Source organism: Micromesistius poutassou (assembly GCF_964030765.1).
Source record: "Micromesistius poutassou genome assembly, chromosome: 4".
Taxonomy (NCBI): domain Eukaryota; kingdom Metazoa; phylum Chordata; class Actinopteri; order Gadiformes; family Gadidae; genus Micromesistius; species Micromesistius poutassou.
This window is the reverse complement of record NC_140274.1, coordinates 2907750-2932822: the sequence shown is the minus strand read 5'-3', so window position 1 is coordinate 2932822 and position 25073 is coordinate 2907750. Positions and strand designations below refer to the sequence as shown.

General features: G+C 43.1%; 1 long non-coding RNA gene across 1 annotated transcript; it reads right to left on the bottom strand.

Annotated features, from left to right (window-relative positions):
- Positions 1–23134: 23134 nt before the first annotated feature.
- Positions 23135–24510, bottom strand: LOC311342499. The gene is made up of 3 exons (XR_014633405.1): positions 23896–24510; positions 23380–23575; positions 23135–23269 (listed from the first exon to the last, which is right to left on the bottom strand). It is a non-coding gene; the product is annotated as an uncharacterized lncRNA (long non-coding RNA).
- Positions 24511–25073: the final 563 nt, after the last annotated feature.

The following is a 25073-nucleotide window of genomic DNA, read 5'->3' as shown; positions in this document are numbered from 1 at the left end:
CGAATGTGAATTTGAGGGCTAGAATATCAAATTTTTCACCAGTCCCACAAAATGTGCCAAATAAAAATGAGTTTTCGAATATGTGCAGGGGGGGAAAAATGCAGTCGAAGATGAGGAAAAATAAGAAGAAGAAGAAGAATAAACATGAGGATTTCAATAGGGTCCTTGCCAAGTTTGGCTCGGTCCCTAATTAAAACTGCGCTTTTTTAAAACTGCGCGCAGTGATGAACGGGACCTCGCGCCGGCTTGCAGCCGCCACTACGAGGTCCCGTTCATCACTGCGCGCAGTTTTAAAAAAAAATCGCGCCGGCTTGCGGCCGCGTCACGTGCCGTCGTAACATGTGTGCTGGCAAGATGTGCACATGTTAGGACCGCACGTGACGCAGCCGCAAGCCGGCACGAGGTCCCGTTCATCACTGCGCGCAGTTTTAAAAAAGCGCAGTTTTAAAAAAAATTCGCAAATTTATGTAATCTGTAGAAGCAGAGGTGCCCTGTGGTGTCCTACTGATTGTTTTGACATTAACATGTAAGACCACATTTAACTGAATTACATGTTGTAACAACTTTAACTAACATTATTAACCCTACATCAATGATCCGATAAATTCCCTAGGAGGAGTTAGTTGAAATACAAGGCGAAAAAGTGAAAGTATTCCATTCAAAATGGCCAACTTTGACAGCACGCCACGGCCATGCCCTTCAATGTACAGTCACAAATAGCACGATTTTGTTTCAGCACCACTTCATGACTGTACTGACCAATTTTGAAGCAGATCCGATAAATTCCCTAGGAGGAGTTAGTTCAAATACAAATTCCCTAGGAGGAGTAAGTTTAATACAAGGCGACGGATTTCAAAAATGGCCAACTTTGACGGCACGCCACGGACACGCCCTTCAACGTACAGTCACAAATAGCACGATTTTGGTTCAGCACCACTTCATGACTGTACTGACCAATTGTGAAGCAGATGCGATAAATTCCCTAAGAGGAGTTCGTTCAAATACAATGCGAAAAAGTGAAATTCCATTCAAAATGGCCAACTTTGACATCACGCCACGGACACGCCCTTCAACGTACAGTCCCAAATAGCACGATTTTGGTTCAGCACCACTTCATGACTGTAGAGACCAATTTTGAAGCAGATCCGATAAATTCCCTAGGAGGAGTAAGTTCAAATACAAGGCGACGGAATTCAAAAATGGCCAACTTTGACGGCATGCCACGGACACGCCCTTCAACGTACAGTCACAAATAGCACGATTTTGGTTTAGCACCACTTCATGACTGTACTGACCAATTTTGAAGCAGATCCAATAAATTCCCTAGGAGGAGTTCATTCAAATACAAGGCAAAAAAGTGAGAAAACTTCAAAATGGCCGCCAAGAGTGAAAATTAAAAATGCAAATAGCCGACTTCCTGTGGGGTTTGGGGCATGGGTCCAAGAGGCTTTTCTGTAGGTATGGGCACATTGTACGTGAATACTGAGTTTCATACATATTGGTGAAACGTGGCGCAGGGGCTGCTTTTTAAAGTTCCTGTAGGGGGCGCTACACACATGAGAAACACGAATTTTGGTATGTGAGCTATCGGCACCAGTCTACACGTGTCCTGTGAATTTCATATTCATAACTATTACGGTCTCCACACAGTGATTTTGAGGCTCTGGCGGCCATGTTGTTTTTTAAATCGACTTAATTTTTGGTGAGCAGTTAAAACTTTGGTACCTAACGGCCATTGAGTTGGTCCCGCTCAAATCAAACATTGCGTCTATGAACTGTGGCGATTTTAGTGTCGGGCCACGCCCATTTCGATGCCACGCCCCATTTGAAAATATGTTGACTTTATCTTGTTCAGAATTTGATTCTGAACAACTTTTGTATTGGGGCCAACATCATAGGCGTCCAACTTGACGTTGATATGAGCAATTAAGTATTTTCGAGGTTTCAACCACACCCCTTTTAGAACTCATTGGTGCTCTAAACTTTATTGTACAGACTAATCCTTAAGTCAGATTGAAGAGAATGGGCCATATATGATATGTGCCAAAGGATTTTGGTCAAAGTCGAAAAACCTGGGATCCTTGGGGAATTTACTGTTTTTAACAAAATTCAAAATGGCGGAAAATATGGCTACCGGAAGTGTTCAGTTCAAGAGACTTTTTTGTTCATCATGAGGATTTTCATGTGTATGCAAAGTTTCATGAGTGTAGGTCAAACCGGTGACGCGTGCTGCTTGTGCAAAGTTTGCACTTTTGAACAGTTGCTATAGCGCCACCTAGGGGCGAATGTGAATTTGAGGGCTAGAATATCAAATTTTTCACCAGTCCCCACAATTGCACCAAAAAAAAATGAGTTTTCGAATATGTTCAGGGGGGGAAAAATGCAGTCGAAGTCGCTAAAAATAATAAGAAGAAGAAGAATAATCATGAGGGTTTCAATAGGGACCTTGCCATGTTTGGCTCGGTCCCTAATTAAAACTGCGCGCAGTGATGAACGGGACCTCGCGCCGGCTTGCAGCCGCCACTACGAGGTCCCGTTCATCACTGCGCGCAGTTTTAAAAAAAAATCGCGCCGGCTTGCGGCCGCGTCACGTGCCGTCGTAACATGTGTGCTGGCAAGATGTGCACATGTTAGGACCGCACGTGACGCAGCCGCAAGCCGGCACGAGGTCCCGTTCATCACTGCGCGCAGTTTTAAAAAAGCGCAGTTTTAAAAAAAATTCGCAAATTTATGTAATCTGTAGAAGCAGAGGTGCCCTGTGGTGTCCTACTGATTGTTTTGACATTAACATGTAAGACCACATTTAACTGAATTACATGTTCATTAACCCTACATCAATGATCTGATAAATTCCCTAGGAAGAGTTAGTTGAAATACAAGGCGAAAAAGTGAAAGAATTCCATTCAAAATGGCCAAATTTGACAGCACGCCACGGCCATGCCCTTCAATGTACAGTCACAAATAACACGGCGTTGGTTGAGCACCATGTTTTGACTGTACTGACTAATTGTGAAGCAGATCCGATAAATACCCTAGGAGGAGTTCGTTCAAATACAAGGGGAAAAAAGCGAAAATAAGACCACGGTATTCAAAACGGCCAACTTTGACGGCACGCCACGGCCACGCCCTTCAACGTACAATCACAAATAGCACGATTTTGGTTCAGCACCACTTCATGACTGTACTGACCAATTGTGAAGCAGATCCGATAAATTCCCTAGGAGGAGTTCGTTCAAATACAATGCGAAAAAGTGAAATTCCATTCAAAATGGCCAACTTTGACATCACGCCACGGACACGCCCATCAACGTACAGTCCCAAATAGCACGATTTTGGTTCAGCACCACGTCATGACTGTACTGACCAATTTTGAGGCAGATCCGATAAATTCCCTAGGAGGAGTTAGTTCAAATACAAGGCGACGGAATTCAAAAATGGCCAACTTTGACGGCATGCCACGGACACGCCCTTCAACGTACAGTCACAAATAGCACGATTTTGGTTTAGCACCACTTCATGACTGTACTGACCAATTTTGAAGCAGATCCGATAAATTCCCTAGGAGGAGTTCATTCAAATACAAGGCAAAAAAGTGAAAAAAATTCAAAATGGCCGCCAAAAGTGAAAATTAGAAATGCAAATAGCCGACTTCCTGTGGGGTTTGGGGCATGGGTCCAAGAGGCTTTTCTGTAGGTATGGGCACATTGTACGTGAATACTGAATTTCATACATATTGGTGAAACGTGGCGCAGGGGCTGCTTTTTAAAGTTCCTGTAGGGGGCGCTACACACATGAGAAACACGATTTTTGGTATGTGAGCTATCGGCACCAGTCTACACGTGACCTGTGAATTTCATATTCATAACTATTATTATCTCCGCAGAGTGATCGACCCTCCTCTGGCGGCCATGTTGTTTTTTAAATCGACTTAATTTTTGGTGAGCAGTTAGAACTTTGGTACCTAACGGCCATTGAGTTGGTCCCGCTCAAATCAAACATTGCGTCTATGAACTGTGGCTATTTTAGTAACTGGCCACGCCCACTTCGATGCCACGCCCCATTTGAAAAATTGTTGACTTAATCTTGTTCAGAATTTGATTCTGAACAACTTTAGTAGAGAGGTCCAACACCATAGGAGTCCAATTAATGTAGATATGTGCAATTTACTATTTTTGGGGTGAAAAACACACCCCTTTTTGAACTCAATGGCTCATGGGTACTTTGAAATTTATCCTACAGACTACTCCTTATGTCAGATTGAAGATAATGGGCCATGGATGATATGTGCCAAAGGAATTTTGTCAAAGTCGTAAAACCTGGGATCCTTGGGGAATTTACTGTTTTTAACTAAATTCAAAATGGCGGGAAATCTGGCTACCGGAAGTGCTAAGTTAGTATCTGCAAATTTCTTCATTATGAGGATTTGCATATGTGTGCAAAGTTTCATGGGTTTAGGTCCAACCGGTGACGAATTATGCTTGTGCAAACGTTGAAATTTTGGCATAGTTGGTATAGCGCCACCTAGGGGCGAATTTGAATTTGAGGGCTAGAATATCAAATTTTTCACCAGTCCCACAAAATGTGCCAAGAAAAAATGAGTTTTCGAATATGTGCAGGGGGGGAAAAATGAAGTCGAAGATGAGGTAAAATAAGAAGAAGAATGATGAACGGGACCTCGCGCCGGCTTGCAGCCGCCACTACGAGGTCCCGTTCATCACTGCGCACAGTTTTAAAAAAAAATCGCGCCGGCTTGCGGCCGCGTCACGTGCCGTCGTAACATGTGTGCTGGCAAGATGTGCACATGTTAGGACCGCACGTGACGCAGCCGCAAGCCGGCACGAGGTCCCGTTCATCACTGCGCGCAGTTTTAAAAAAGCGCAGTTTTAAAAAAAATTCGCAAATTTATGTAATCTGTAGAAGCAGAGGTGCCCTGTGGTGTCCTACTGATTGTTTTGACATTAACATGTAAGACCACATTTAACTGAATTACATGTTGTAACAACTTTAACTAACATTATTAACCCTACATCAATGATCGGATAAATTCCCTAGGAGGAGTTAGTTGAAATACAAGGCGAAAAAGTGAAAGTATTCCATTCAAAATGGCCAACTTTGACAGCACGCCACGGCCATGCCCTTCAATGTACAGTCACAAATAGCACGATTTTGTTTCAGCACCACTTCATGACTGTACTGACCAATTTTGAAGCAGATCCGATAAATTCCCTAGGAGGAGTTAGTTTAATACAAGGCGACGGATTTCAAAAATGGCCAACTTTGACGGCACGCCACGGACACGCCCTTCAACGTACAGTCACAAATAGCACGATTTTGGTTCAGCACCACTTCATGACTGTACTGACCAATTGTGAAGCAGATGCGATAAATTCCCTAGGAGGAGTTCGTTCAAATACAATGCGAAAAAGTGAAATTCCATTCAAAATGGCCAACTTTGACATCACGCCACGGACACGCCCTTCAACGTACAGTCCCAAATAGCACGATTTTGGTTCAGCACCACTTCATGACTGTACTGACCAAATTTGAAGCAGATCCGATAAATTCCCTAGGAGGAGTTAGTTCAAATACAACGCGACGGAATTCAAAAATGGCCAACTTTGACAGCATGCCACGGACACGCCCTTCAACGTACAGTCACAAATAGCACGATTTTGGTTTAGCACCACTTCATGACTGTACTGACCAATTTTGAAGCAAATCCGATAAATTCCCTAGGAGGAGTTCATTCAAATACAAGGCAAAAAAGTGAAAAAAATTCAAAATGGCCGCCAAAAGTGAAAATTAGAAATGCAAATAGCCGACTTCCTGTGGAGTTTGGGGCATGGGTCCAAGAGGCTTTTCTGTAGGTATGGGCACATTGTACGTGAATACTGAGTTTCATACATATTGGTGAAATGTGACGTAGGGGCTGCATTTTAAAGTTCCTGTAGGGGGCGCTACAAAAAATAGAAACACGAATTTTGGTATGTGAGCTATCGGCATCAGTTTACACGTGTCCTGTGAATTTCATATTCATAACTATTACGGTGTCCGCAGAGTGATTTTGAGCCTCTGGCGGCCATGTTGTTTTTTAAATCGACTTAATTTTTGGTGAGCAGTTAGAACTTTGGTACCTAACGGCCATTGAGTTGGTCGCGCTCGAATCAAACATTGCGTCTATGAACTGTGGCTATTTTAGTAACAGGCCACGCCCATTTCGAAGCCACGCCCCATTTGAAAAATTGTTGAATTAATCTTGTTCAGAATTTGATTCTGAACAACTTTAGTAGAGAGGTCCAACACCATAGGAGTGCAATTAATGTAGATATGTGCAATTTACTATTTTTGGGGTGAAAAACACACCCCTTTTTGAACTCAATGGCTCATGGGTACTTTGAAATTTATCCTACAGACTAATCCTTATGTCAGATTGAAGATAATGGGCCATAGATGATATGTGCCAAAGGAATTTTGTCAAAGTCGAAAAACCTGGGATCCTTGGGGAATTTACTGTTTTTAACTAAATTCAAAATGGCGGAAAATCTGGCTACCGGAAGTGCTAAGTTAGTATCTGCAAATTTCTTCATTATGAGGATTTGCATATGTGTGCAAAGTTTCATGAGTTTAGGTCCAACCGGTGACGAGTTATGCTTGTGCAAACGTTGAAATTTTGGCATAGTTGGTATAGCGCCACCTAGGGGCGAATGTGAATTTGAGGGCTAGAATATCAAATTTTTCACCAGTCCCACAAAATGCACCAAGAAAAAATGAGTTTTCGAATATGTGCAGGGGGGGAAAAATGCAGTCGAAGATGAGGGAAAATAAGAAGAAGAAGAATAATTAAAACTGCGCGCAGTGATGAACGGGACCTCGCGCCGGCTTGCAGCCGCCACTACGAGGTCCCGTTCATCACTGCGCGCAGTTTTAAAAAAAAATCGCGCCGGCTTGCGGCCGCGTCACGTGCCGTCGTAACATGTGTGCTGGCAAGATGTGCACATGTTAGGACCGCACGTGACGCAGCCGCAAGCCGGCACGAGGTCCCGTTCATCACTGCGCGCAGTTTTAAAAAAGCGCAGTTTTAAAAAAAATTCGCAAATTTATGTAATCTGTAGAAGCAGAGGTGCCCTGTGGTGTCCTACTGATTGTTTTGACATTAACATGTAAGACCACATTTAACTGAATTACATGTTGTAACAACTTTAACTAACATTATTAACCCTACATCAATGATCCGATAAATTCCCTAGGAGGAGTTCGTTGAAATACAACGCGAAAAAGTGAAAGAGTTCCATTCAAAATGGCCAACTTTGACAGCACGCCACGGCCATGCCCTTCAATGTACAGTCACAAATAGCACGATTTTGTTTCAGCACCACTTCATGACTGTACTGACCAATTTTGAAGCAGATCTGATAAATTCCCTAGGAGGAGTTAGTTCAAATACAAGGCGACGGAATTCCAAAATGGCCAACTTTGACGGCACGCCACGGACACGCCCTTCAACGTTCAGTCCCAAATAGCACGATTTTGGTTCAGCACCACTTCATGACTGTACTGACCAAATTTGAAGCAGATCCGATAAATTCCCTAGGAGGAGTTAGTTCAAATACAAGGCGACGGAATTCAAAAATGGCCAACTTTGACGGCATGCCACGGACACGCCCTTCAACGTACAGTCACAAATAGCACGATTTTGGTTTAGCACCACTTCATGACTGTACTGACCAATTTTGAAGCAGATCCGATAAATTCCCTAGGAGGAGTTCATTCAAATACAAGGCAAAAAAGTGAAAAAAATTCAAAATGGCCGCCGAGAGTGAAAATGAAAAAATTAAAATTTCCGACTTCCGGTGGGGTTTGGAGCATGGGTCCAAGAGGCTTTTCTGTAGGTATTGGCACGTTATACGTGCCTACCGATTTTCATACATATTGGTGAAACGTGGCGCAGGGGCTGCTTTTTAAAGTTCCTGTAGGGGGCGCTACACACATGAGAAACACGAATTTTGGTATGTGAGCTAGAGGCACCAGTCTACACGTGCCCTGTGAATTTCATATTCATAACTACTACGGTCTCCGCACAGTGATTTACCCTGACACCAGAGCCTGTGGCGGCCATGTTTTTTTTTCAATCGACTTAATTTTAATTGAGCAGTTAGAACTTGGGTACCTAACGGCCACTGAGTGGGTCCCGCTCAAATCAAACATTGCGTCTATGAACTGTGGCGATTTTAGTGTCAGGCCACGCCCACTTCGATGCCACGCCCCATTTGAAAATATGTTGACTTTATCTTGTTCAGAATTTGATTCTGAACAACTTTTGTATTGGGGCCAACATCATAGGCGTCCAACTTGACGTTGATATGAGCAATTAACTATTTTCGAGGTTTCAACCACACCACTTTTAGAACTCATTGGTGCTCTAAACTTTATTGTACAGACTAATCCTTAAGTCAGATTGAAGATAATGGGCCATAGATGATATCTGCCAAAGGATTTTTGTCAAAGTCGAAAAACCTAGGATCCTTGGGGAATTTACTGTTTTTAACTAAATTCAAAATGGCGGAAAATATGGCTACCGGAAGTGTTCAGTTCAAGAGACTTTTTTGTTCATCATGAGGATATGCATATGTGTGCAAAGTTTCATGAGTGTAGGTCAAACCGGTGACGCGTGCTGCTTGTGCAAAGTTTGCACTTTTGAACAGTTGCTATAGCGCCACCTAGGGGCGAATGTTAATTTGAGGGCCAGATTATAAAATTTTTCACCAGTCCCCACAAATGTGCCAAAAAAAAATGAGTTTTCGAATATGTGCAGGGGGGGAAAAACGCAGTCGAAGTTGCTAAAAATAATAATAAGAAGAAACACGAGGGTTTCAATAGGGTCCTTGCCAAGTTTGGCTCGGTCCCTAATAAAACTGCGCGCAGTGATGAACGGGACCTCGCGCCGGCTTGCAGCCGCCACTACGAGGTCCCGTTCATCACTGCGCGCAGTTTTAAAAAAAAATCGCGCCGGCTTGCGGCCGCGTCACGTGCCGTCGTAACATGTGTGCTGGCAAGATGTGCACATGTTAGGACCGCACGTGACGCAGCCGCAAGCCGGCACGAGGTCCCGTTCATCACTGCGCGCAGTTTTACAAAAGCGCAGTTTTAAAAAAAATTCGCAAATTTATGTAATCTGTAGAAGCAGAGGTGCCCTGTGGTGTCCTACTGATTGTTTTGACATTAACATGTAAGACCACATTTAACTGAATTACATGTTGTAACAATTTTAACTAACATTATTAACCCTACATCAATGATCCGATAAATTCCCTAGGAGGAGTTAGTTCAAATACAAGGCGAAAAAGTGAAAGTATTCCATTCAAAATGGCCAACTTTGACAGCACGCCACGGCCATGCCCTTCAATGTACAGTCACAAATAGCACGATTTTGTTTCAGCACCACTTCATGACTGTACTGACCAATTTTGAAGCAGATCCGATAAATTCCATAGGAGGAGTTAGTTCAAATACAAATTCCCTAGGAGGAGTAAGTTTAATACAAGGCGACGGATTTCAAAAATGGCCAACTTTGACGGCACGCCACGGACACGCCCTTCAACGTACAGTCACAAATAGCACGATTTTGGTTCAGCACCACTTCATGACTGTACTGACCAATTTTGAAGCAGATCCGATAAATTCCCTAGGAGGAGTTAGTTCAAATACAAGGCGACGGAATTCAAAAATGGCCAACTTTTGGCGACGGAATTCAAAAATGGCCAACTTTGACGGCACGCCACGGACACGCCCTTCAACGTACAGTCACAAATAGCACGATTTTGGTTCAGCACCACTTCATGACTGTACTGACCAATTGTGAAGCAGATGCGATAAATGCCCTAGGAGGAGTTCGTTCAAATACAATGCGAAAAAGTTAAATTCCATTCAAAATGGCCAACTTTGACATCACGCCACGGACACGCCCTTCAACGTACAGTCCCAAATAGCACGATTTTGGTTCAGCACCACTTCATGACTGTACTGACCAAATTTGAAGCAGATCCGATAAATTCCCTAGGAGGAGTTAGTTCAAATACAACGCGACGGAATTCAAAAATGGCCAACTTTGACGGCATGCCACGGACACGCCCTTCAACGTACAGTCACAAATAGCACGATTTTGGTTTAGCACCACTTCATGACTGTACTGACCAATTTTGAAGCAAATCCAGTAAATTCCCTAGGAGGAGTTCATTCAAATACAAGGCAAAAAAGTGAAAAAATTTCAAAATGGCCGCCGAGAGTGAAAATGAAATAATTAAAATTTCCGACTTCCGGTGGGGTTTGGAGCATGGGTCCAAGAGGCTTTTCTGTAGGTCATGGGACCTTATACGTGCCTACCAAGTTTCATACATATTGGTGAAACGTGGCGCAGGGGCTGGTTTTTAAAGTTCCTGTAGGGGGCGCTACACATATGAGAAACACGAATTTTGGTATGTGAGCTAGAGGCACCAGTTTACACGTGTCCTGTGAATTTCATATTCATAACTATTACGGTGTCCGCAGAGTGATCGACCCTCCTCTGGCGGCCATGTTGTTTTTTAAATCGACTTAATTCTTGGTGACCAGTTAGAACTTTGGTACCTAACGGCCATTGAGTTGGTCCCGCTCAAATCAAACATTGCGTCTATGAATTGTGGCTATTTTAGTAACGGGCCACGCCCACTTCGATGCCACGCCCCATTTGAAAAATTGTTGACTTATTCTTGTTCAGAATTTGATTATGAACAACTTTAGTAGAGAGGTCCAACACCATAGGAGTCCAATTAATGTAGATATGTGCAATATACTATTTTTGGGGTGAAAAACACACCCCTTTTTGAACTCAATGGCTCATGGGTACTTTGAAATTTATCCTACAGACTAATCCTTATGTCAGATTAAAGATAATGGGCCATAGATGATATGTGCCAAAGGATTTTTGTCAAAGTCGAAAAACCTGGGATCCTTGGGGAATTTACTGTTTTTAACTAAATTCAAAATGGCGGGAAATCTGGCTACCGGAAGTGCTAAGTTAGTATCTGCAAAGTTCTTCATTATGAGGATTTGCATATGTGTGCAAAGTTTCATGAGTTTAGGTCCAACCGGTGACGAGTTATGCTTGTGCAAACGTTGAAATTTTGGCATAGTTGGTATAGCGCCACCTAGGGGCGAATGTGAATTTGAGGGCTAGAATATCAAATTTTTCACCAGTCCCACAAAATGTGCCAAATAAAAATGAGTTTTCGAATATGTGCAGGGGGGGAAAAATGCAGTCGAAGATGAGGTAAAATAAGAAGAAGAATAAACATGAGGGTTTCAATAGGGTCCTTGCCAAGTTTGGCTCGGTCCCTAATAAAACTGCGCGCAGTGATGAACGGGACCTCGCGCCGGCTTGCAGCCGCCACTACGAGGTCCCGTTCATCACTGCGCGCAGTTTTAAAAAAAAATCGCGCCGGCTTGCGGCCGCGTCACGTGCCGTCGTAACATGTGTGCTGGCAAGATGTGCACATGTTAGGACCGCACGTGACGCAGCCGCAAGCCGGCACGAGGTCCCGTTCATCACTGCGCGCAGTTTTAAAAAAGCGCAGTTTTAAAAAAAATTCGCAAATTTATGTAATCTGTAGAAGCAGAGGTGCCCTGTGGTGTCCTACTGATTGTTTTGACATTAACATGTAAGACCACATTTAACTGAATTACATGTTGTAACAACTTTAACTAACATTATTAACCCTACATCAATGATCCGATAAATTCCCTAGGAGGAGTAAGTTTAATACAAGGCGACGGATTTCAAAAATGGCCAACTTTGACAGCACGCCACGGCCATGCCCTTCAATGTACAGTCACAAATAGCACGATTTTGTTTCAGCACCACTTCATGACTGTACTGACCAATTGTGAAGCAGATGCGATAAATTCCCTAGGAGGAGTTCGTTCAAATACAATGCGAAAAAGTGAAATTCCATTCAAAATGGCCAACTTTGACATCACGCCACGGACACGCCCTTCAACGTACAGTCCCAAATAGCACGATTTTGGTTCAGCACCACTTCATGACTGTACTGACCAAATTTGAAGCAGATCCGATAAATTCCCTAGGAGGAGTTAGTTCAAATACAAGGCGACGGAATTCAAAAATGGCCAACTTTGACGGCATGCCACGGACACGCCCTTCAACGTACGGTCACAAATAGCACGATTTTGGTTTAGCAACACTTCATGACTGTACTGACCAATTTTGAAGCAGATCCGATAAATTCCCTAGGAGGAGTTCATTCAAATACAAGGCAAAAAAGTGAAAAAAATTCAAAATGGCCGCCGAGAGTGAAAATGAAAAAATTAAAATTTCCGACTTCCGGTGGGTTTTGGGGCATGGGTCCAAGAGGCTTTTCTGTAGGTATTGTGACCTTGTACGTGCCTACCGAGTTTCATACATTTTGGTGAAACGTGACGTAGGGGCTGCATTTTAAAGTTCCTGTAGGGGGCGCTACAAACATGAGAACCAGGATTTTTGGTATGTGAGTTACAGGCAGCAGTCTACACGTGTCCAGTGAATTTCATATTCATAACTATTACGGTCTCCGCTGAGTGATTTACCCTCCTCTGGCGGCCATGTTGTTTTTTAAATCGACTTAATTTTAATTGAGCAGTTAGAACTTTGGTACCTAATGGCCATTGAGTTGGTCCCGCTCAAATCAAACATTGCGTCTATGAACTGTGGCTATTTTAGTAACAGGCCACGCCCATTTCGAAGCCACGCCCCATTTGAAAAATTGTTGAATTAATCTTGTTCAGAATTCTATTCTGAACAACTTTTGTATTGGGGCCAACATCATAGGCGTCCAACTTGACGTTGATATGAGCAATTAACTATTTTTGAGGTTTAAACCACACCACTTTTAGAACTCATTGGTGCTCTAAACTTTATTGTACAGACTAATCCTTAAGTCAGATTGAAGATAATGGGCCATATATGATATGTGCCAAAGGATTTTTGTCAAAGTCGAAAAACCTGGGATTCTTGGGGAATTTACTGTTTTTAACTAAATTCAAAATGGCGGAAAATATGGCTACCGGAAGTGTTCAGTTCAAGAGACTTTTTTGTTCATCATGAGGATTTTAATGTCTGTGCAAAGTTTCATGAGTGTAGGTCAAACGGGTGACGCGTGCTGCTTGTGCAAAGTTTGCACTTTTGAACAGTTGCTATAGCGCCACCTAGGGGCGAATGTGAATTTGAGGGCTAGAATATCAAATTTTTCACCAGTCCCCACAATTGCACCAAAAAAAAATGAGTTTTCGAATATGTTCAGGGGGGGAAAAATGCAGTCGAAGTTCTGAAAAATAATAAGAAGAATAAAACTGCGCGCAGTGATGAACGGGACCTCGCGCCGGCTTGCAGCCGCCACTACGAGGTCCCGTTCATCACTGCGCGCAGTTTTAAAAAAAAATCGCGCCGGCTTGCGGCCGCGTCACGTGCCGTCGTAACATGTGTGCTGGCAAGATGTGCACATGTTAGGACCGCACGTGACGCAGCCGCAAGCCGGCACGAGGTCCCGTTCATCACTGCGCGCAGTTTTAAAAAAGCGCAGTTTTAAAAAAAATTCGCAAATTTATGTAATCTGTAGAAGCAGAGGTGCCCTGTGGTGTCCTACTGATTGTTTTGACATTAACATGTAAGACCACATTTAACTGAATTACATGTTGTAACAACTTTAACTAACATTATTAACCCTACATCAATGATCCGATAAATTCCCTAGGAGGAGTTAGTTGAAATACAAGGCGAAAAAGTGAAAGTATTCCATTCAAAATGGCCAACTTTGACAGCACGCCACGGCCACACCCTTCAACGTACAGTCACAAATAGCACGGCGTTGGTTCAGCACCATTTTTTGACTGTACTAACCAATTGTGAAGCAGATGCGATAAATTCCCTAGGAGGAGTTTGTTCAAATACAATGCGAAAAAGTGAAATTCCATTCAAAATGGCCAACTTTGACATCACGCCACGGACACGCCCTTCAACGTACAGTCACAAATAGCACGATTATGGTTCAGCACCATTTCATGACTGTACTGACCAATTTGGAAGCAGATTCGATAAATTCCCTAGGAGGAGTTAGTTCAAATACAAGGCGACGGAATTCAAAAATGGCCAACTTTGACGGCACGCCACGGACACGCCCTTCAACGTACAGTCACAAATAGCACGGCGTTGGTTCGGCACCATTTATTGACTGTACTGACCAATTTAGAAGCAGATCCGATAAATTCCCTAGGAGGAGTTCATTCAAATACAAGGCCAAAAAGTGAAAAAAATTCAAAATGGCCGCCGAGAGTGAAAATGAAAAAATTAAAATTTCCGACTTCCGGTGGGTTTTGGGGCATGGGTCCAAGAGGCTTTTCTGTAGATATTGTGACCTTGTACGTGCTTACCGAGTTTCATACATATTGGTGAAACGTGACGTAGGGGCTGCATTTTAAAGTTCCTGTAGGGGGCGCTACACACATGAGAAACACGATTTTTGGTATGTGAGCTACCGGCACCAGTCTACACGTGTCCTGTGAATTTCATATTCATAACTATTACGGTCTCCGCACAGTGATTTTGCAAAAAAGTGAAAAAAATTCAAAATGGCCGCCAAAAGTGAAAATTAGAAATGCAAATAGCCGACTTCCTGTGGGGTTTGGGGCATGGGTCCAAGAGGCTTTTCTGTAGGTATGGGCACATTGTACGTGAATACTGAGTTTCATACATATCGGTGAAACGTGGCGCAGGGGCTGCTTTTTAAAGTTCCTGTAGGGGGCGCTACACACATGAGAAACACGAATTTTGGTATGTGAGCTAGAGGCACCAGTTTACACGTGTCCTGTGAATTTCATATTCATAACTATTACGGTCTCCGCACAGTGATTTTGAGGCTCTGGCGGCCATGTTGTTTTTTAAATCGACTTAATTTTTGGTGAGCAGTTAGAACTTTGGTACTTAACGGCCATTGAGTTGGTCCCGCTCAAATCAAACATTGCGTCTATGAACTGTGGCTATTTTAGTAACGGGCCACGCCCACTTCGATGCCACGCCCCATTTGAAAAATTGTTGACTTAATCTTGTTCAGAATTCAATTCTGAACAACTTTAGTAGAGAGGTCCAACACCATAGGAGTCCAATTAATGTAGATATGTGCAATTTACTATTTTTGGGGTGAAAAACACACCCCTTTTTGAACTCAATGGCTCATGGGTACTTTGAAATTTATCCTACAGACTAATCCTTATGGCAGATTTAAGATAATGGGCCATAGATGATATGTGCCAAAGGATTTTTGTCAAAGTCGAAAAACCTGGGATCCTTGGGGAATTTACTGTTTTTAACTAAATTCAAAATGGCGGGAAATCTGGCTACCGGAAGTGCTAAGTTAGTATCTGCAAATTTCTTCATTATGAGGATTTGCATATGTGTGCAAAGTTTCATGAGTTTAGGTCTGACCGGTGACGAGTTATGCGTGTGCAAAGGTTGAAATTTTGGCATAGTTGGTATAGCGCCACCTAGGGGCGAATGTGAATTTGAGGGCTAGAATATCAAATTTTTCACCAGTCCCACAAAATGCACCAAGAAAAAATGAGTTTTCGAATATGTGCAGGGGGGGAAAAATGCAGTCGAAGTGGCTAAAAATAATAATAATTAAAACTGCGCGCAGTGATGAACGGGACCTCGTAACATGTGCGCTTTTTTAAAACTGCGCGCAGTGATGAACGGGACCTCGTAACATGTGCGCTTTTTTAAAACTGCGCGCAGTGATGAACGGGACCTCGTAACATGTGCGCTTTTTTAAAACTGCGCGCAGTGATGAACGGGACCTCGTAACATGTGCGCTTTTTTAAAACTGCGCGCAGTGATGAACGGGACCTCGTAACATGTGCGCTGCCACGAGGTCCCGTTCATCACTGCGCGCAGTTTTAATTTTAAATTTTAGCGAATTCATGTAATCTGTAGAAGTAGATGAGATACATTCCCTAGGAGGAGTTTGTTGAAATACAAGGCGAAAAAGTGAAAAAATTCCATTCAAAATGGCCAACTTTGACGGCGCGCCACGGACACGCCCTTCAACGTACAGTCACAAATAACACGGCGTTGGTTCAGCTCCATTTCATGACTGTACTGACCAATTGTGAAGCAGGTCCGATAAATTCCCTAGGAGGAGTTCGTTCAAATACAAGGCGAAAAAGTGAAATTTGCCGGTAAAAAAGTGAAATTTGCCGGTAAAAGTGCAAATTTAAAAAGAAAACAGCCGACTTCCGGTGGGTTTTGGGGCATGGGTCCAAGAGGCTTTTCTGTAGGTATTGTCATGTTGTACGTGCCTACCGAGTTTCATACATATTGGTGAAACGTGGCGCAGGGGCTGGTTTTTAAAGTTCCTGTAGGGGGCGCTACAAACATGACAACCAGGATTTTTGGTATGTGAGCTACAGGCACCAGTCTACACGTGTCCTATGAATTTCATATTCATAACTATTACGGTCTCCGCAGAGTGATTTTGAGCCTCTGGCGGCCATGTTGTTTTTCCAATCGACTTAATTTTACTTGAGCAGTTAGAACTTTGGTCCCCAAAGGCCACTGAGTTGGTCCCGCTCAAATGAAACATTGCGTCTATGAACTGTGGCTATTTTAGTAACAGGCCACGCCCATTTTGAAGCCACGCCCCATTAGAATTTTTTTTGACTTCATCTTGTTCAGAATTTGATTCTGAACAACTTTAGTAGAGGGGTCCAAGATCATAGGAGTCCAATTCATGTAGATATGTGCAATTTACCAATTTTTTGGTAAAAACCACACCCCTTTTCGAACTCAATGGCTCATGGGTACTTGCTACTTTAGTGTACAGACTAATCCTTATGTCAAATTGAAGATAATGGGCCATAGATGATATGTGGCAAAGGATTTTTGTCAAAGTCGAAAAACCTGGGATCCTTGGGGAATTTACTGTTTTTAACTAAATTCAAAATGGCGGGAAATCTGGCTACCGGAAGTGCTAAGTTAGTATCTGCAAATGTGTTCATCATGAGGTTTTGCATGTGTGGCAAAAGTTTCATGAGTGTAGGTCCAACCAGTGACGAGTTATGCTTGTGTAAACGTTGAAATTTTGTCATAGTTGCTATAGCGCCACCTTGGGGCCAATCTGAATTAGACGGCTAGAATCTCTAATTTACAGCAGTCCCACCAAATGCGCCAAACAAAAATGAGTTTTCGTATATGTTTAGGGGGGGGAAAATGCAGTCAAAGTTCCTGAAAAATAATAAGAATAATAATCGGACCAAAAACAATAGGGACCTTGCCGGTTCTGGCTCGGTCCCTAATAATAATAAACACGAGGATTTCAATAGGGTCCTTGCCAAGTTTGGCTCGGTCCCTAATTAAAACTGCGCGCAGTGATGAACGGGACCTCGCGCCGGCTTGCAGCCGCCACTACGAGGTCCCGTTCATCACTGCGCGCAGTTTTAAAAAAAAATCGCGCCGGCTTGCGGCCGCGTCACGTGCCGTCGTAACATGTGTGCTGGCAAGATGTGCACATGTTAGGACCGCACGTGACGCAGCCGCAAGCCGGCACGAGGTCCCGTTCATCACTGCGCGCAGTTTTAAAAAAGCGCAGTTTAAAAAAAAATTCGCAAATTTATGTAATCTGTAGAAGCAGAGGTGCCCTGTGGTGTCCTACTGATTGTTTTGACATTAACATGTAAGACCACATTTAACTGAATTACATGTTGTAACAACTTTAACTAACATTATTAACCCTACATCAATGATCCGATAAATTCCCTAGGAGGAGTTAGTTGAAATACAAGGCGAAAAAGTGAAAGTATTCCATTCAAAATGGCCAACTTTGACAGCACGCCACGGCCATGCCCTTCAATGTACAGTCACAAATAGCACGATTTTGTTTCAGCACCACTTCATGACTGTACTGACCAATTTTGAAGCAGATCCGATAAATTCCCTAGGAGGAGTTAGTTCAAATACAAGGCGACGGAATTCAAAAATGGCCAACTTTGACGGCATGCCACGGACACGCCCTTCTACGTACAATCACAAATAGCACGATTTTGGTTCAGCCCCACTTCATGACTGTACTGACCAATTTTGAAGCAGATCCGATAAATTCCCTAGGAGGAGTTCATTCAAATACAAGGCAAAAAAGTGAAAAAAATTCAAAATGGCCGCCAAAAGTGAAAATTAGAAATGCAAATAGCCGACTTCCTGTGGGGTTTGGGGCATGGGTCCAAGAGGCTTTTCTGTAGGTATGGGCACATTGTACGTGAATACTGAGTTTCATACATATTGGTGAAACGTGGCGCAGGGGCTGCTTTTTAAAGTTCCTGTAGGGGGCGCTACAAAAAATAGAAACACGAATTTTGGTATGTGAGCTATCGGCACCAGTTTACACGTGTGCTGTGAATTTCATATTCATAACTATTACGGTCTCCGCACAGTGATTTTGAGGCTCTGGCGGCCATGTTGTTTTTTAAATCGACTAAATTTTTGGTGAGCAGTTAGAACTTTGGTAACTTACGGCCACTAAGTCAGTCCTGCTGAAATCAAACATTGCGTCTATGAACTGTGGCGATTTTAGTGTCAGGCCACGCCCATTTCGATGCCACGCCCCATTTGAAAATATGTTGACTTTATCTTGTTCAGAATTTGATTCTGAACAACTTTTGTATTGGGGCCAACATCATAGGCGTCCAACTTGACGTTGATATGAGCAATTAACTATTTTCGAGGTTTCAACCACACCCCTTTTAGAACTCGTTGGTGCTCTAATCTTTATTGTACAGACTAATCCTTAAGTCAGATTGAAGATAATGGGCCATATATGATATGTGCCAAAGGATTTTGGTCAAAGTCGAAAACCCTGGGATCCTTGGGGAATTTACTGTTTTTAACTAAATTCAAAATGGCGGAAAATATGGCTACCGGAAGTGTTCAGTTCAAGAGACTTTTTTGTTCATCATGAGGATTTTCATGTGTGTGCAAAGTTTCATGAGTGTAGGTCAAACCGGTGACGCGTGCTGCTTGTGCAAAGTTTGCACTTTTGAACAGTTGCTATAGCGCCACCTAGGGGCGAATGTGAATTTGAGGGCTAGAATATCAAATTTTTCACCAGTCCCCACAATTGCACCAAAAAAAATTGAGTTTTAGAATATGTTCAGGGGGGGAAAAATGCAGTCGAAGATGAGGGAAAATAAGAAGAAGAATAAAACTGCGCGCAGTGATGAACGGGACCTCGCGCCGGCTTGCAGCCGCCACTACGAGGTCCCGTTCATCACTGCGCGCAGTTTTAAAAAAAAATCGCGCCGGCTTGCGGCCGCGTCACGTGCCGTCCTAACATGTGTGCTGGCAAGATGTGCACATGTTAGGACCGCACGTGACGCAGCCGCAAGCCGGTAAGAGGTCCCGTTCATCACTGCGCGCAGTTTTAAAAAAAAATTGCGCCGGCTTGCGGCCGCGTCACGTGCCGTCGTAACATGTGTGCTGGCAAGATGTGCACATGTTAGGACCGCACGTGACGCAGCCGCAAGCCGGCACGAGGTCCCGTTCATCACTGTGCGCAGTTTTAAAAAAGCGCAGTTTAAAATTTTTTTTGTGAATTTATGTAATCTGTAGAAGCAGAGGTGCCCTGTGGTGTCCTACTGATTGTTTTGACATTAACATGTAAGACCACATTTAACTGAATTACATGTTCATTAACCCTACATCAATGATCCGATAAATTCCCTAGGAGGAGTTAGTTCAAATACAAGGCGACGGAATTCAAAAATGGCCAACTTTGACGGCACGCCACGGCCACGCCCTTCAACGTACAGTCACAAATAGCACGGCGTTGGTTCAGCACCATTTTTTGACTGTACTAACCAATTTGGAAGCAGATGCGATAAATTCCCTAGGAGGAGTTTGTTCAAATACAATGCGAAAAAGTGAAATTCCATTCAAAATGGCCAAATTTGACATCACGCCACGGACACGCCCTTCAACGTACAGTCCCAAATAGCACGGCGTTTATTCAGCACCACTTCATGACTGTACTGACCAATTTGGAAGCAGATTCCATAAATTCCCTAGGAGGAGTTAGTTCAAATACAAGGCGACGGAATTCAAAAATGGCCAACTTTGACGGCACGCCACGGACACGCCCTTCAACGTACAGTCACAAATAGCACGGCGTTGGTTCGGCACCATTTATTGACTGTACAGACCAATTTTGAAGCAGATCCGATAAATTCCCTAGGAGGAGTTCATTCAAATACAAGGCAAAAAAGTGAAAAAAATTCAAAATGGCCGCCAAAAGTGAAAATTAGAAATGCAAATAGCCGACTTCCTGTGGGGTTTGGGGCATGGGTCCAAGAGGCTTTTCTGTAGGTATGGGCACATTGTACGTGAATACTGAGTTTCATACATATTGGTGAAACGTGGCGCAGGGGCTGCTTTTTAAAGTTCCTGTAGGGGGCGCTACAAAAAATAGAAACACGAATTTTGGTATGTGAGCTAGAGGCACCAGTCTACACGTGTCCTGTGAATTTCATATTCATAACTATTACGGTCTCCGCTGAGTGATTTACCCTCCTCTGGCGGCCATGTTGTTTTTTCAATCGACTTAATTTTAATTGAGCAGTTAGAACTTTGGTACCTAACGGCCACTGAGTGGGTTCCGCTCAAATCAAACATTGCGTCTATGAACTGTGGCGATTTTAGTGTCAGGCCACGCCCATTTCGATGCCACGCCCCATTTGAAAATACGTTGACTTTATCTTGTTCAGAATTTGATTCTGAACAACTTTTGTATTGGGGCCAACATCATAGGCGTCCAACTTGACGTTGATATGAGCAATTAACTATTTTCGAGGTTTCAACCACACCCCTTTTAGAACTCATTGGTGCTCTAAACTTTATTGTACAGACTAATCCTTAAGTCAAATTGAAGATAATGGGCCATATATGATATGTGCCAAGGGATTTTGGTCAAAGTCGAAAAACCTGGGATCCTTGGGGAATTTACTGTTTTTAACTAAATTCAAAATGGCGGAAAATATGGCTACCGGAAGTGTTCAGTTCAAGAGACTTTTTTGTTCATCATGAGGATTTTCATGTGTGTGCAAAGTTTCATGAGTGTAGGTCAAACCGGTGACACGTGCTGCTTGTGCAAAGTTTGCACTTTTGAACAGTTGCTATAGCGCCACCTAGGGGCGAATGTGAATTTGAGGGCTAGAATATCAAATTTTTCACCAGTCCCCACAAATGTGCCAAATAAAAATGAGTTTTCGAATATGTGCAGGGGGGGAAAAATGCAGTCGAAGTTCTGAAAAATAATAATAAGAAGAAGAATAAACATGAGGGTTTCAATAGGGTCCTTGCCAAGTTTGGCTCGGTCCCTAATTAAAACTGCGCGCAGTGATGAACGGGACCTCGCGCCGGCTTGCGGCCGCGTCACGTGCCGTCCTAACATGTGTGCTGGCAAGATGTGCACATGTTAGGACCGCACGTGACGCAGCCGCAAGCCGGTAAGAGGTCCCGTTCATCACTGCGCGCAGTTTTAAAAAAAATTCGCGCCGGCTTGCGGCCGCGTCATGTGCCGTCGTAACATGTGTGCTGACCAATGTAGAAGCAGATCCGACACAAGATGTCGGAGCACTGTGCAGCTGTGTATTGTGTGGATGCACTGTGTGGCAGTGGCGTCACTAGGCTGTTTTCTAAAATAAAAACAAATCAACTTTCCGACGGTCCTTGAACGCCCCCCGTTTACCGCAGGACAACAACAAGCAACACGTGAGTCAGTACACTTCAGCAGTCGGACTCAGTGTGACAACCAGACTTGTTGTCATTGCTTGTGTGTGTGTTTCACAAGTTATATATATATATATATATATATATATATATATATATATATATATATATATATATATATATATATATATATATTGTGGCAACCCCGCGCTGTCTGGCGTGGACGAACAAGGCCAGCACTCTGAGCGGCTCCGTCCCCGCGGACTACCTGTCCGCGGGCTACGTGTCATTCACCGCGGCGGCACTGGAGGGGTCATCCAGCAAACCAGGGCAAACGGGGACATTCGGATCACCTGGGGGAGCAAGACGGCAGAGGGGTTTTAAGGGCCGTGTACTTTGGAGACGAGGAGGAAGTCGAGTGGAAGACAGTCGGGGTAAGGGACCGATATCCACATAGCGCACTAACGCTGGAACGTTTCCCTCACAGCGCTGAGCGTGGGGGAAGCCGGGAGCGAGAGCCACGCCACCCTCCCGGACGGACCCGATTCGGAGACGCTTTCCCTTTTTGTTTGGCCCGCTGGGGAGGAGCCTGTGTTGCTTTATGATTCTCCTTTTTTTTGTGAGTTGCATGAAATAAAAACCGTTGCACTGCAACCATGTTTGTGCGTGTGATTGGAGAACCCGCCGCCGACGATCGGGGTTGCCAGAATATATATTTTATGTAGGCTGTGTATATTTGAAAAATTGAGTTTTCGCATATGTGCAGTGGGGGAAAAATGCAGTCAAAGTGCCGAGAAATAATAATAAATATATAGCCTAATAGAATTGTGTCAACATAAAAATATCTGAATTAATTGTCCCTGTTTCTTTGTCATATTTATAGTGCGTGATTTACCAAATACCTATCTATATAGAGTAGAGGCTGCATTGGCTCATAGATGTATATTGACTAGATATAGATATATACACTGACTAGATGTTGCATTCGGCTTCTAAGCATCTGTCAACAATGCTGCCATCTTGGGGCATGGTAACCACCTACCTGAATGAATATTGATGGGACAGAAGACCCACATTCTTTCTGGTGGGTGGTTAGCTTGCTCCAAGATGTCAGTGGCACTGTCTGTGCCACATTAACACATTTTCCCTGTGGATCAATCTTATAACTAAAGCACTAACAAATGTTTCTGGAGATTAAAATTAAGTTCTAAATAATAAAACGGTATTTTCTACTGATATTGTTAGAAACGAAAAGCGCAACAATTCAGATATATTTTCTACACATCCACTTTTACATATCCACCAAATAACCACAACACACAAATAGGCCACACAAAAAAAATATTTATTAAATTAAACAAATTAAAAAAAAGCAAAAAAAATATGAAAACAAAAATTACATGTCCTCATCAGGGTCCCCTGGGTCCTCTGCTGGTGTGTGGGCCTGTGTGTTGGCCAGGTCCTGCGCTTGATCTGCACACATACAAAATATATATTCTCAATTGTGACAGTAAAGGATTTATTCCATCTAATGTGTTGTTCCAAATAATTCACCAACACACAATAAAACATAACATACGTACCAGCTCTGCAGAGCATGAGCTCCAGCTCTAACGCGTTTATTTTAGATTGTAGTAGGGTTTTCATTACGGCCATCTTTTGTTCTCCGCAGGTACTCTTTCTTGTGGACCGGATGAGGGCGTCTAGGGCCAGGCCATGGGAGGCCAACATCATATGATACAGTTCCTCTCTGGATATACTACTATCCAGGGCGGCATACTATGAACAAACAAAAGCAAATATTATTTATACATAGGGCTACGAGTTAATAGAACTGTTTATCAATCACACTGAATAAAGTCTTTAACAATCCACCTCTTTCCTTTTAACCTACAATCATATTTTTACACCAATGTTCACCCAAATACAAATGAATAAATAAAACATCACTAATGTAGCACCAAACATAGGCTATATGGAAAATGTAGCTACATCATTGTACACATTGTTGTTGAGAACAACTGCAAACGAATATAGTTCTTTAAACACTGTCTTAATAATAAAACCACTATAAGAACAGAAACACATTTAATACTTACAGAAGTCAACTGCAGGTCCCGCCTCACGACCTCCACACAGTTGGACGACATCGTCGGGAACTTGGTTGGGGAATTGTACTTGGCCATGTTCTGTAAAACATAAAACCGTGAAGAGGTTAACCCATCAATGCATACTATCAATAACACTGAATAAAGTGGAAAAAACCTTTGCAAATGACTTTCTCACACAAACATAAAATACAATCATGGCAAGCACAAACGCGTCTTACCGTTGCTGAATACGTCTGCCAGACACATCTGTCGGTCCGGCTTTATATAGGAGAGGTGCGTGCTCAAATCCCGCGCACTCGCGGCACTTGGCGAATACACATTTCGCTTACAATCATTGGCTGCCTAGACGCAAGAAATGCGGCTGCCATCTTGTGTGTAAGTGGCCTATATGAATCCGTTCTATCCGTTGTAACGTTGTAACAACAAAAATATCTGAATTTACTGCCCCTGTTTCTTAGTCATATTTATAGTGTGTGATTAGCAAAATACCTATCATCATCTATAAAGAGTAGACGCTGCATTGGCTCAGATGTTTACTGACTAGATAGTATTCGTAAACAATGCCTCCATCTTGGCATCTGAATGAATGAATGAAGGAAGTGAAGAATGAAGGTCCTTTCCGAGTATAAATCACTGTAAAACGCCTTATTACGGCAATATTCAAGCCGGTTGGTTGCTGACATAGGTCGGACGTGTAATATATATATATATTTACTAGCATTACCATAAACACACGTTTGACCCGACCCGATTGAAGATTTCCCTAAAAAGGCGTTTTAGAGCCATTTAGACTGGGAAAGATCGACATCGACATTCATTCATTTAGGTGGGTGGTTGTAGCCCGTGGCAAGATAGCGGTGGCATCGACGTATTATTATGTTCCACTGAACAGCGCAGCTCATGCGAAATCTCTGTATATGTATGCCATTATGGCATTGCTTGGACGTTAGAAATGCGGCCGCCATAGGCCGTAGTTAGACACAAGATGGCGGAGCACTGAGCTGTGTTCGAAATCGTTCCCTATTCCCTCACTCACTCACTATTCCCTATATAGTGTTGTAACAGACTTGTTTATTATTATTATTGGCGGGTTACTACCTATATAATGTTTATGATATAGTGAACTATATAGGGTACGAACAAACGAGAATTCGGACACTACGGTG